The following is a 14,237-nucleotide window of genomic DNA, read 5'->3' on the forward strand; positions in this document are numbered from 1 at the left end:
TGTCGAAGGTGAAGGCGTTGTGATCCAGAATGAAGCGGATGAGTTGCAGAATTGCGTCTGGAGATTGGCAGTTGTCGGTGTTGAGTACTGAGGCTGTTGCAGCAATGCCGTCGTCATGGGGGATGCTGGTATAGAGTGCCGAGACGTCCATTGTGACGAGGAATGTTCCTGGTTCAACTGGTCCATGGGTGCTGAGTTTCTATAGGAAGTCCGTCGTGTCGCGACAGAAGCTGGGCGTGCTTTGTACGATGGGTTTCAAGATGCCCTCGATGTAGCCAGATTAATAGGCGATGTAGCCTATTAATAAAGCCTAGGATAATGTATGCTCTCTCCACCTGTCCTGTCATGTTTAATGATTTATACGCATATACATTTGGGCCCATCTGCTGCTGCACACCCACTTTTGAGTTGTACACATTTTTTAATATTGACTCTCCAAGTTCTTCCTACCAAAATTAATCACCTCAAACTTCATTATTTTATGAGTACAAATATGTCAGGCTTATCTGTGAGACAGCTCTCCCAATTTTAGCACAAACGCCCAAATGTTAGTCAGGAGGAGGACTTTGCAAGGTCAACAGCCTTTGTTGTTTCCTAGGTCAATTCTGGGTGGTCTGTCTGGTTTCATTCCTTTTAAGCTTCTTAGCAGTTTAATATGGCTTTCTAGGCCAAGAGCCATTTAATAATCAACCATAGGATCCAAATCAAAGTGTCTGGCGTGAAATGGTAGGAGGAGGACAGGAGTTGTTGTTTTGCCATTGTCATTTCTGGCACCATGGTCGATGCCAGGTAATTTGTCTGGTTTCATTTTTTTTAGCAGTTTGATACAACAGAGTGCCATGATAGGACATTTCAGAGGGCATTTAAGAGTCAACCATATTGCTGTGGATCTGGAGTCACATGTAGGCCAGACCAGGTATGGATGGCAAATTTTACTCCCTGAAGGATATTAGATGAACAATGGCTTCATAGTCATCATTAGACTTTTAATTCCAGACATTTTACTGCATCTAGCATGATAGCTATCGTACCCAGGTTCCCAGAACATTACCTTGTAGATAGTGGACAGGCTCTGGGAATTCAGGAGTTTAATTAATCGCCACAGGATTCTCAGCTTCTGACCTGCTCTTGTAGCTACAGTATTTATATGGCTGGTTCAGTTCAGTTTCTGGTCATGGTAACCCCTAGGATGTTCTAAGGACATGGCAGTAGATGTATGCAAACACTGTAATTCTGCTTCCAATTTGTACACCATCCTGATTTGGAACTATATCACCATTCCTTTACCGTCACTGGGTCAAAATCCTGGAATTCCTTCCTAACAGCACTGTGCCTTTGCCTACACTGAAGGGGTTGCAATGGTTCAAGAAGACAGTTCACTCAAGGGCAATTAGAGATGGAAACAAATGTTGGCCTAACCAGTGACACCCACACCTTGTGAACTAATACAACTGTAATAAATGATCGCATGATCTCTCTCCAGTCTCCTGTATCTTCTTCTGCTTCAAGTAGTTATTGAATGTTCCACTTGCCTCAACCACTCTGCATCCATGCTCCAAAAAGCCCCTGCATGAAGCAATTTGTCCTATCCTCTTTCCTCACAGTCTTAATCAGCAATTCCAGTTGCACCATGAACCCCCAAATTGTAAATAACTATAATTTGATATTAAGTGGTTGCTATTCTTAAAATAATCAGACAAATGTTGATATGAGAAAGGAAATGTCACAGCTGTGTGGCAGACAGTGCTTTAATACACTCAAATTTAATGATCATTACAGAACCATTTAGTGGACGCATTACTCTACATATTGTCGTGTTATTCCCCTGAGGTAACACGGACAGCAACTGGACGCAGTTGTACTGTAAAGTAGACACCAAACTTAGACGTTAGTTCAATATGTTTTATTGAACTTCTGGAGCAGTGCACACAGCTTGCTGTGGGTTGACACTCTACTAATCTAAGTGTGCTAACTATAACTAACTAGACCAGACTAGCTCTGAGCCACGTGTAGAAGGTGCTAACTGATATATACACCCTGACTGTCACTACAGTTGTCACCAGTGGAAAGAGGCAGAGTGCTGATGCCTCGTGTGTTTTATAGTGGGAAACCCCCCTCTAGTGTTCTGCCTGGTGATTGGTTGTGTTCTGTCCTGTGTGTTGATTGGCTGTACTGGGTATCTGTCACTGCCTGTCTATATCTCATTATGTGCATGAGTGCATATCATGACATCCTCCTTTTTAAAAAAAATTGTCTGTTGCTTAGAGCATATGTGACTGTATGTACATGTATAACTATTTACATTAAATGGTGAGTGAATGAATATATACATGAAAGGTGTCTCGCGTGCAGATACAGAACAATATTTACAAGATAAATGTCTAAAAGTCCAATCTTTGAGGCTGGCGTCGGATCCTTGTCCACCGCCTGAGAGGCGGAGGTGTGCACGATGGCGCCTTGACAGGCAGGATTGCTGCCATTTTGGTGGCCTCGTGGAGCGAGGTATCCGGAGGAGGCATAACAACATCTGGAAAGGTGAGATTTGGTGGTGGGCAGGTAAGTCCTTCTGTTGCGCCTGACAATGGAGCCATCAGCCATACGAACCACAAATGATCTGGGAGCAGCCTGTCGAACAACAACAGCTGGGGCTGACCAGCCTCCATCAGGTAGCTTGATCCGAACAGCATCTTCCGGAGATAGCACAGGCAAATCGGTAGCATGAGCATCGTACGTCAGCTTTTGCAGGTTCCTGAGTTGCTGCAACTTTTGCAGCACTGGGAGGTGATCTAGGTCTGGTAAGTGTATGGCCGGAACAGTCTTCCGCAGGTCTCTATTCATGAGGAATTGTGCCGGAGACTTACCAGTGGACAGAGGGGATTCCCTGTACGCCAACAGCACAAGGTTGAAGTCAGAAGCAGAGTCTGCAGCCTTGCAGAGCAGTTGCTTCACTATATGGACCACTTTCTCGACGTTCCCGTTGGACTGCGGGTATTGTGGGCTTGAGGTAATGTGTTTGAATTGGTACGACTTGGCGAAATTGGACCACTCTTGGCTGTGGAAGCAGGGACCATTGTCACTCATGACAGTGAGTGGAATACCATGCCTGGCAAATGTCTCCTTGCAGGCCTTGATGACTGTCCTTGATGTGAGGTCTGACAGCTTCACAACCTCCTGGTAACTTGAGAAGTAATCTATGATGAGCATATAGTCACTGAATCACTCGAGGTAAACTACTTAGATAAAGTAGACTACTGGTACCATGTTGTGTTATTGACCCTGGTGTAACATGGACTGCAACTGGATGCAGTTGTACTGTAAAGTAGACACCAAACTTAGACGTTAGTTCAATACGTTTTATTGAACTTCTGGAGCAGTGCACACAGCTTGCTGTGGGTTGACACTCTACTAATCTAAGTGTGTTAACTATAACTAACTAGACCAGACTAGCTCTGAGCCACGTGTAGAAGGTGCTAACTGATATATCCACCCTGACTGTCACTACATTTGTCACCAGTGGAAAGAGGCAGAGTGCTGATGCCTCGTGTGTTTTATAGTGGGAAACCCCCCTCTAGTGTTCTGCCTTGTGATTGGTTGTGTTCTGTCCTGTGTGTTGATTGGCTGTACTGGGTGTCTGTCACTGCCTGTCTGTATCTCATTATGTGCATGAGTGCATATCATGACACATATGACCCATGCTTTAATAAGTTTTGGAATACCTTAAGGTGGCACCTTTATTTTATTCATGGGATGTGGGGTCACTTGCCAGACCAACATTTGTCACCCATCCCTAATTACCCTTGAACTGAGTGGCTTGCTAGGCCATTTCAGAGGTCATTTAAGACTTAATGAACACAATACTCTCAGTGACAAACACGAGCAACAGCACCTTCTCTTTTGATTGCCTTTTCCTCTAAAACAGAAATGAAATGACTAAGAGAAGAGCATGTTACAGAATCGGCCTTGGTTTGACTGATCAGACTCTGCGGCAGCACGGGAAGTGTTCCAAGTGTAGTCAATGCTTCAGAAGGGGAAGAAGTGTCGTAGTAAAAACAATAATCAGAGTGGCAAACCTAAAAGCTGCTCACAGTCTGAAATATTACACTGGAACCCTAAATGAGTGACCAGAAGAGTTTCCACACTTTTCACCAATCACACCCATTTATACCGAAAACCAGTCTGAAAATTACACAACACAATCTGGACAATACCAGGAAGGTCAAATTTTAACCTGAGAAAACTGAAACCGCTATTTAATTCTGTGATCAGCAACTTTCATTCAATGCAAATTTGTGAACTTCCTTGTATATCAGAATTGAGGAAGATAAACATTAGATGTTGACCCGAATAATCACTGTGTCATTCTGTGTCAAAATAATCATTGATGCGGTAAGAGTGTGTTGCATTACCTATGTTTATTTTCTATTTATGTGACAACAGTGAATTAATTACACTGAATAGATCCTAGGCGGGATTCTCCAACCCCACGCCGGGTCGGAGAATCGGCTGGGGGGGGCGTGAATCACGAGACGCCGTTCCGACGCCGGTCTGCCGATTCTCTGGCGACCGGAGAATTGGCGCCAATGGCGCCAGCCGGGGGACGCTCAACGCGGCCCTCCCCCCAGTGATTCTCTGTGCTCGATGGGCCGAAGGCCCTCCGAGTTCGGCTGAGTCGCGCCGGCGCCGTTCACGTGCAGTCCTACCCAGCAGGCCCTCGGTGTTCATGCTGCGGGGGCCGTCCTGGTGTGGGGGAGGGGGGATCCAACTCCGGGGGGATTCCAGGTTGGCCAGGCCCGCGATCGGGCCCTACCGATCGGCTGGCGGGCTTTTCCCGGGGGGGGGTCCTATGTTCCTCCGTGCCGGGCCCCTGAAGGGCTCCTACATGTTGCCCGGAGGCCAACGCGGAGAAGGCAACCCACGCGCATGCGCAAACTCACGTCGGCCGTGATGCGCATGCGTGAACTCATGCTGGCCGTGATGCGCATGCGCGAACTCGTGCCGCCCGTGATGTGCATGCGCAAACTCATGCCGGCCGTGATGCGCATGCGCGAACTCATGCCGGCCGTGATGCGCATGCGCAAACTCGCCGGCCGTATCGGCAGCTGGAGCTGCGTGAAGTGATCCAGTGCTGTTTTGCCCCCTGTGCGCCGCAGGACCGCTGCTCCTAGGGGCCAGATGGCGCCGTCGTAAAACGCTCCGGTGTTTACGACGGCGTCAACCCTTAGTCCCAGGATTGCAGAATCCTGCACCTGATTCTAGTCGATGAGGATACACAGAGGTGCCCAAATAGGAAATGCAGTGGGAGGAAAGCGGGAATGGTTGGGGAGAGAGTGATGCGCACAAAAAAATGGGTGGAATTTAGTGGAGCCCGCTGGAGCAGGTAGGCCAGGATAATCGCCCAGGCGGCTGCGTATCCCACTCCTGATGGAAGAAACATTGTCCCGCATTTAGTGAGCGGCAGGAAAGGAGTCAACCCTGGAAACCTGGCCACTAGCGGTAGGAAAGCAATTAGGCTCCTTCATAAGCTACTTCAAACCAATTTTTCCTGGGCCCACTGGGATTTCCTGGGCTCAGCGGTCACACCAGATTCACATGGGTGCCTGATCCTCCAGAAAGCCATCCAGCAAACTCTATCAAGTTTGCCAATAGTCTACCGGAGGGATGACTCATTTACAGCACTCAGTGCCTGGTCAAAGGATCTGGCATCAGGGCGGGATTCTCCCAGCCCTGGGCCGGAGAATCCCCGCAAATGGGCCACGCCGCCCCGATTCCAGCACGTGATTCTCCGCAGAGCGTGATTGGCGCAGCGCCGGTCACGGGCCGCTCTATGCAGCCGGCCCGCCGATTCTCTGGCCCGGATGGGCTGAGCGGCAATAAGAAAAGAGCCGAGTCCCGGCGGCACCGTTCTAACCTGCTCTGAGCCGGCGGAACCTCAGCGTTAAAGGGTCGGGTGGAGGCCTGTGGGGGGTGGGGGGGGGGGGCGGGGTCCGACCCCAGAGGGGGGGCCTCCAATGTGGCCTGGCCCACGATCGGGGCCCACCAATCGGCAGGCCGGCCTCTGTGGCTGGGGGCCTCCTTTCCTACGCGCAGTCCTTGTAGTCCTGCGCCATGTTGCGACGGGGCCGGCGGGTTGAAGGAGGCCACTGCGCATGTGCGCGTTGGTGCCGGCACTACTGCGCAAGTCCTCATTGGTGCCGGCGCAACGGCGCAAACGCGGATCCTGCGGTGCCCAGTTCGCGCAGGGATCGGCGGTTGGAGCGGCGTGAACTGCTCCAGCGCCGTGCTGGTCCCCTCTAGGGGCCAGAATTAGTCCTGAGAGCAGCCCATTCACGGCGTCGTAAAACGCAACGGCGTTCACGACAGCGTGGACACTCTGCCGCGGGATTGGAGAATCCCGCCCCAGATGGGAGGGGGTCATAAAAACATACATAGAAAATAGTAGCAGGAGGAGGCCATAAGGCCCTTCCAGGCTGCTCCGCCATTCATTATGCCCATGGCTGAACATCAAATTATTCAATACCCTGATCCCGTCTTCCCCCCCCCCATATCCCTTGATCCCCTTAGTCCCAAGAGCTATCTCTAATTCCTTCTGGAAATCACACAAAGTTTTGGCCTCAACTACTTCCTGTTGTAGTGAATTCCACAGATTCACCACTCCCTGGGTGAAGATATTTCTCCTCACCTCAGCCCTATAAGGTTTACACCTTATCCTCAAACTATGACCTCAGTTCTGGACTCTCCCACCATCAGGAACACTGGACAGGATTCTCCATCCCACAGCACCCGTTTTTTGGTGCCGTGCGCCCCCACCGGCGGAAGGATTCTCTGTATCGCCAGCCGGCCAATGGAGTTTCCCATTCTGGGCAGCCCCACGCCGTCGAGAAATCCCCGGGCGTGGGTGCGCTGCCGGTGCAATGGAGAATCCCGCCAGTGGAGAATCCAGCCCATTCTTTCTGAATCTTCCCTGTCTAATCCTGTTAGAATGTTATAAGTCTCTATGAGATCCCCTCTCACTCTTCTAAACTCGGATGAACATACTCCCAACTGATTTAGTCTCTCCTCATATGACAGTCCCGCCATCCCAGGAATCAGCCACGTAACCCTTTGCTGAGAGACCTTCCTGCCCTTGTATCTGACCAGCTACCTCCCTGAGGAGCCTCTCGCCACCCCATTTACCTTCAGGTATCTAGCGATGATCCCTGTGGAAGGCCAGCAGTGACCACGGTACTCAGTGGCACTGTGTGTATTGGAGAGCTAGCTGGCCTCTGATTAGCCATCAGCTGTTGGGGATTGGATTTCTGCTCCACTGGTGAATTAATCCAATATGAGGTCTGATGCTGTCCAGGTAAGTGCCTGCTTAGCTTTAATTGTGCTCAGCCACCTGGAGAAAAGCAATGCGAGGTTCCCGCTGGTTCGCCAATCAGCGAACGGGGCTCCTCTCACCAGCATAAAATTCTGCCTCATGTTACTGCCGTCAGCCAAGAGTAAGATTAAACCTCAAGTTTATTTCAAACTGTTGTTCTTTACATAAGGAGACAATGTTTTCTTTCTAGCCAGTTCTCTCACCCAGATTCAATCTTGTTTTTTGCCAATTTTCCCATTACAACATTTCACTTTATTCTTCTTATGGGGTATTGATCACACTCTCACACCATATCCCTTGCCGTTTTTTTAAATTGAGTTTCATTCTTTTATCCCATCTCATTTTCAGATCTAATGTAACATTCAGTTAGACAGTCAGAGACCTGAGATTAGCTTCACCAAGTGTTTCTGGTAATAATAATTCATGTTGACTGAATGCATATGTTTCCTCAAACTCTTGTCTGTTATAATGGTTTTAACGAACTGATATTGAAATACAGCATGTGGCCAGATAAGAGAGACAATGAAAGTATTACTTTGTCATTCATTCTACTGTAAAATATAATTAATTACTTTCTAAAAAGCATGTTTTCACCAAAGAAGATCTTCATGTCAATCAAGTTGAGGAGCTAGTCTCTGTGGATTACCAAACAAGGGTGTGATCTAATGGTCATGCTGCACTGGTTGCAAATACGAGCGAATAGATTATGGGAGTGTCCGAAATCGGGAAGCACGCCAGGCGACGATCGGTTTCCTAAGTAACCGACACATTAACGTTGGCGAGATCATGATCCTGCTGCGGTATGCCGAGAAACCAATAATTACCAATTAAGACCAATCTCCAACCCATTAACAGGGAGGACTCCTGATCTAACAACCTCCCATGATCTAGCCATCTCCCCAGCGAGCAGGTCACGTGGATGTTGTTTAGCGCACCAATTTAAAAATCATGAAGTTAGCGAAATGGCTGCTGTGGGGATCGGAGGAGATGAGCAGCCATCTTAGTAAACAGGCAGTCAGGGGACACTGGAGTTGCCAGGACCAGAGGGTGGATGTGTGGATCGGTGGGGTACCTGGGCCCGGTCCTAGTTCCGTTCCTGGCGGGGGTCTGGAGTTCGGTGCCCAGGGGCCTCCACTGCAGCCGGGTAGGGTCCCCCAGCTCAACCAGCTCATTGGATGGCACCTCTGTGAGATAGCAGGGAATATAAGGGTGGGGGAGGCTTGGGGATTAGAGGGTTACAGGGTGGAAGCCATAACCAATTGTCAGTCTCAGACCCTCTCCACTTCCTTACAGGTATCATAGTATGGATGGTACTCTGGACCCCTCAGTAGCTGCCCTCGTAGTGGCATTGGCATTCCAGGCAACCAGACACCAGCGAAGGAGGCGGTAGCAGCGATGCAGATGCTTGAGGGGGCAGCCCATGTGCAGGGGCTTGCCCCACACCCTGAGGACCCGGCCGCCCATCAGACGAGGGAGGAACCCAGTGGGGGAGGCCAGCGACAGCCCAAGGTGTACAGGCGTCACTGGTCTTTCGAAGAAATGTTGGACAGCATATGTCGCAGGAGCTCCGCCTCAACAAGGGGATGCTGTGGCACCTGTGCCATGTCCTTGTGGACCTGGAATCATGTGGAGGAGGGGGTTACTCGCTTCCGGCGATCGTCAAGTTCACCACAGCCCTGAACCTCCATGCCTTTGGTTCTTTCCAGGGCTCAAGTGGGAACTTGTGTGGCATAGCCCAACCTATCGCCCACAAGTGCATCTGTGAAGTCATGGATGCCCTGTTTGCTTGTGCAGCCAACTATATATAAACTTTGACCTGGTCCAAGCCCACCAAGATGCCCGGGCAACAGGATTTTCCGCCAGCACCTGGTCCGGGGGTAATAGATGGCACGCATGATGCATTGCATACACTGGGCGGTCCAGGAGGATCACTCATTCATTTTCTGAACATTCAACTTGTGTACGACCTGAGGATCATGCAATGGTGTGCACACTTACCCGAGAGTGTGCACGGCAGCTACATCCTGGAACACCCGGGGATCCCCGGCGTCTTCAAGGGACACCCCAGGATTACCGGATGGCTCTTGGAGGATAAGGGTACCTGCTGAGTTCCTGGCTAACGACGCCAGTATGGAGGCTGGTGACCAATGCAGAGGCCCGACACAATGAGACCCATGTGGCCACCTGGGCTGTCAGTGAGCGGTCCATCGGGCTGCTTAAAATGCGGTTCCAATGCCTCGGCCGTTCTGGTGGTGCATTGTAGTACACTCCGCGGAGGGTCGTCCGCTTTGTGCTGGTCTGCTGTGCCTTGGCAGAACCTGGCACAACAGCGGGACGATGTGCTCAAGGTGGAGAAAGAGGAACATGTGGCCACATCAGACCAGGAAGACCAGGAGAAGCCGGACGAGAAGGGGCTGGAGGACGAGGCTGGGGAGGACCAGTGGGAGCAGCTGGAGGATGGAGGACAGGCGGTGGCAGCGAGGGTCCGGCATGCCCAGAGGGTGAAGGATGCCCTCATCCTCGCCCACTTCACATTGGATATGGCTGCGTCCATCATCCCACCCACTCTCCCCATCCCACCCAACCCCTGCAACCGTCCCCTCCCATCTGCCCCCCAGTGACCACATTCCGCCCTTCCAGTTTCTGCGCTGCATCACTCCAGGGTGATGGGTCTGTTTCGGGACTGTCAGCAGGTCAATAGACAAGGCAGAAGGGTGATGAAAACTCACTGTGAACTGAGCTCTGGTGCTCCTCGATCTATGCTATAGTCTGACTCCTGTCTGTCTGCTGCACACATCACCAGCACGTGGTATACCTTGTGAGAAGAAGCAGATCTCGGACCACCGTGTACGGGAGGGGGCTGCGAGAGGGTGGAGGGCGAACGGGTGTAAACGTTTTAGTGATTACAATTGTGACCCTAATTGTCCCTGACTGCAATGGTGCTGCCACCCCCCCCCCCCCCCCCCAACTTCTCCTCAGTCCCCTCTCAGTGATCCTCAGTCTTCTTAGCCCTCCGTGCTCTGCCGCTACATCTAGGTGTGTCCCCAGGATGCACATCAAAGGTGGAGGCAAGCTGCTGCATTTGTGGCCATTTATGCCCCTGGAGGGCCTAGAGCCAGAGGGCCCAGCCGCCTCGGTGGTGGCACATGCCTCGCAGTGCCACTCTGTTCTGCCCACTGACCCAAGACGCGCCGTTGCGAAGAAGTGGGGTGTCTCGGGAGAGCTGCTGAACGTCGTTGCCTCCCCGAAGGGTTGTCCCCCAAAGCTCTAATCTTCTAATCGGTGTTTGTAGGGCGCTGGGGGTCACCTTGGGAGAGAGGATTGAGCTCCAGAGGTCTCTGCACTATCCGGCACTGCCAGTACAGATGACCCCCCATTGTCTGTACCATGGTGGCAATGTCCTCAGCGCGGCCTCTCTATAAGCGGGCCACACTCTGCAGTGCTTCGGCAATGCCCATCTGCATCTGGGACATGTCCCACATCACCCCGACAAGGTCCACTTGTGACTGGGAGACATCTCCCAGTGACTGAGAAATGCTCTAGAGCACCCGGGCAATACGTTCTCCAGTGAATGGATCACTGTCGAGGCACTCAGCCATGGCCTTCACTGACTGAGCATCGCTTTGGACACCAGTACTCATGCTGCTGATGTTGTGCTCCAGGCTCACCACCCAGCAGTGTTGGCCTCAGTGCCACGTATTACCGGCGCCAACTCCTGCGCCCGTAACCTTTGGGATTCCTCCAATTAGACCTGCTGAGGTGTCACTGACATTATCCTCTGAATATCATGGCCGCAACCTAACACCTGCATCAGCTCTGGGATAACTTGATCCAGAGGCTCAGCATCTGACTGGGACCCAGCAGGGTCCTCGGATCCAGTAAACCTCTGACACCTGTGCCACTGCAGGGCCATGGCAGTGTCAGACAGGACAGGTGCCAGAAGGCCGATGCCAACTCACCCGTGCGGCCTGTTGAGCTACTTGCGGCACTGGGTGGCGGTCCACCTGGTGACACTCCCGCACTGTCGGCCGCTGCCACTGTCTCCCAGGCGGCACTGTCTGCACTTTGCTGACCCTCTGAACCCCATCATGTGAACAGGGTATTCCATCTGGACTCCATGCGTCCAACAGTTGGGCCAGGTCAGCATCTCCGAATCATGGGGCTAGTCTGCGCAGTGACATGGCTGTGTGCTGTCTGGGGTTTGCTCTGTGGATCGGTTAAGTGCTGCTTCCCCTCATTAGCAGGGAGCCGCTGGGCATGGTCCAGGCAAATCAGTTGGCAGGACAGTCTATCACGGCGTGAAGTGCCCGAATTAACGTTAGATACCAGTAATGGCACTGGGTTGGCCATCGGGAAACACCTGACTCTTCCTGCTCGCTACCACACTTAGAAACTTTTCCGTTAGATCGCACCCAAAGACTTTCTTATAACTTGGATCGTAACGGAGCACTGAGTTGTCCAAAGAAACTATCTTAGAATCATCTAACAATAAAACACAATTAAATCTTTGCATCAATGTTAAATGACCACCACAAATAATGTTTTCTTCAGCTTCCAACCCATTGCCTCTGGAGCTGGGAAAGGTTTTGATTGTGAGTGATGGTTGTATCATTAAATTCAACTCCATAATTGTAAATAAATGAAAAAGTAGAGGGAAGAAGGTAATATATTGTGGCCTACTACTCAAAAAATTTCAGTTCTCCATTTAAAAACATTGTCCTGAATTCCTGTTGTGTGAGCAAAGGATTCTACAGTTATTGTTTCTTTTTTTTGACTTTCTCAAGCATGGCTTTGTTTCAGAACTGATATTATACAAGGCGCAAAGCTTGACTCTGAAACATTGATGGAATTTATTGCCTTCTGCCATGGCAAGTTTGGTGGTTGGTATTTGAATGAAATGAATGAAAATCGCTTATTGTCACAAGTAGGCTTCAAATGAAGTTACTGTGAAAAGCCCCTAGTCGCCACATTCCGGCACCTGTTCGGGGGGGGGCTGTTACGGGAATCGAACCGTGCTGCTGGCTTGCTTTGGTCTGCTTTCAAAGCCAGCGATTTAGCCCTGTGCTAAACATTCAGATACGTTTGTTCTGAGGAAGATGCCAATTTGGACATGGGTGTCAGCTCTCCAGTGGAATCTTCCCTCCAAATTCTCAAAGAACCTGTAATACCCCTGGGCGGTACCAATGATCAGAAACTGAACTGGACATGCCATACAAATACTGTGGCTACAAGAGCGGATCAGAGGCCGGGGGTTCTGCAGAATGTACCTCACCTCCAAAAGCCAGTCCACTATCTGTAAGTCAGGAGTGTAGCGGACCCTCCACTTGCCTGAATGAGTGCAGCTCCAGCAACACTCAAGAAGCTTGTTGCTATTCAGGACAAAGAAGCCCACTTGATTGGCACCCCATCCACCACTCCCAACATTCACTCCCTCAGCCTCTGGTGCAGATTAGCAGCAGTATATACCTCCTACAAGATACACTCGAGCAACTCACCATGGCTCCTTCGGCAGCACCTTCCAAATTCATGAGCTTTACCTCCTAGAGGAACAAGGAGAGCAGATGCATAGCAACACCACCACCTACAAATTCCCCTCTAAGCCACACACCACCTTGACTTTGATTCTCTGTTCTTTCACGCCAGTGGGATTTTTGGTCCCGCAGCAATGAATGGAGATTTGGCTGAGCGACAAATTCTCAGTTCTCGCCAGCAGAGGTAGTGAGGCGGACTCGCAACAGAATCCCGGCCTTTGACTTGCAACTATATCGCCATTCCTTCACTGTCACTGGGCCAAAGGCCTGGAATTCCCTTCCTAACAGTATTGTGGGTGTTCCCACACCACATAGATCATAGAATTTACAATGCAGAAGGAAGCTATTCGGCCCATCAAGTCTGCACCGGCTCTTGGAAAGAGCACCCTACCCAAGGTCCACACCATCCTCATAACCCAGTAACCCCACCCAACACTAAGGGCAATTTTGGGCACTATGGGCAATTTAGCATGGCCAATCCACCTAGCCCGCACATCTTTGGACTGTGGGAGGAAACCGGAGAACCCAGAGGAAACCCACGCACACAGGGAGAGGATGTGCAGACTCCGCACAGACAGTGTCCCAAGATGGGAATCGAACCTGGGACCCTGGAGCTGTGAAGCAATTGTGCTATCCACAATGCTACCTTACATGGCTTGTTGCGGTTCAAGAAGGCAACTCACCACCACCTTCTCAAGGGGAATTAGAGATAGGCAATAACAATGCCGGCCTAGCCTGTGACGCCAATGTTCTGTGAAAGAATGTTTTTTCATGTATGGTTGGTGCCTTAATGTTTATCTACAAAGGAAGCACAGGAGAAGAAAAACACAACACTTCTGACTCCCTGCCCCCACTTCCTGCAACCACCTCTGCAACACTGGGCTTTGGGCCGATGCATTACTGACAGCAGCCACTGTCTCCCCAGTGGTGCTACAAAGCAATGAGTAGCTGGTGGTCTTCGGCAGGTGGGACATCGAGCCCCAGGAATCCTTGATCCTAGGCAAAAGCTGCCTAACTGAGTGGCACTTAATTCAGCAGGCCGCTCCTAAAGGAGGTGGTGCAGGGCTTCTCGCTACCTTGCCCAGCCCAAGAATCCCGACACGTACATTAAATTCTGCTGATTGCATAATTGTCTCCCTAACTGCTAATGAAATCATCGCACTATGTATTACAGTGCCAAGCCTGAACACACTTGGAGTTTTGTTTCTTCGAATATTTGAGCAACTCATCAAGCAGGTTGAGGTCCGTACTGCCGTTCCAGAAATCGAACGCTATAATGTGAGGTTGCATAATTGAAATTAATTCAAATACCTCAAACCTACTTAATAAGTGAAGCAAAATGATTG

At 50.5% G+C, this 14,237-nt stretch overlaps 1 protein-coding gene and 1 pseudogene across 1 annotated transcript in view; one reads left to right on the top strand and one right to left on the bottom strand.

Moving 5' to 3' along the window:
• Nucleotides 1–14,237, bottom strand: part of LOC140420984 (kelch-like protein 4) — a 564,196-nt gene that overhangs the window by 549,336 nt on the left and 623 nt on the right. The gene's annotated exons all lie outside the window — the stretch shown is intronic.
• Nucleotides 1–14,237, top strand: part of LOC140418111 (small glutamine-rich tetratricopeptide repeat-containing protein beta-like) — a 198,205-nt pseudogene that overhangs the window by 53,111 nt on the left and 130,857 nt on the right.

Source organism: Scyliorhinus torazame, chromosome 5, assembly GCF_047496885.1.
Source record: "Scyliorhinus torazame isolate Kashiwa2021f chromosome 5, sScyTor2.1, whole genome shotgun sequence".
Taxonomy (NCBI): domain Eukaryota; kingdom Metazoa; phylum Chordata; class Chondrichthyes; order Carcharhiniformes; family Scyliorhinidae; genus Scyliorhinus; species Scyliorhinus torazame.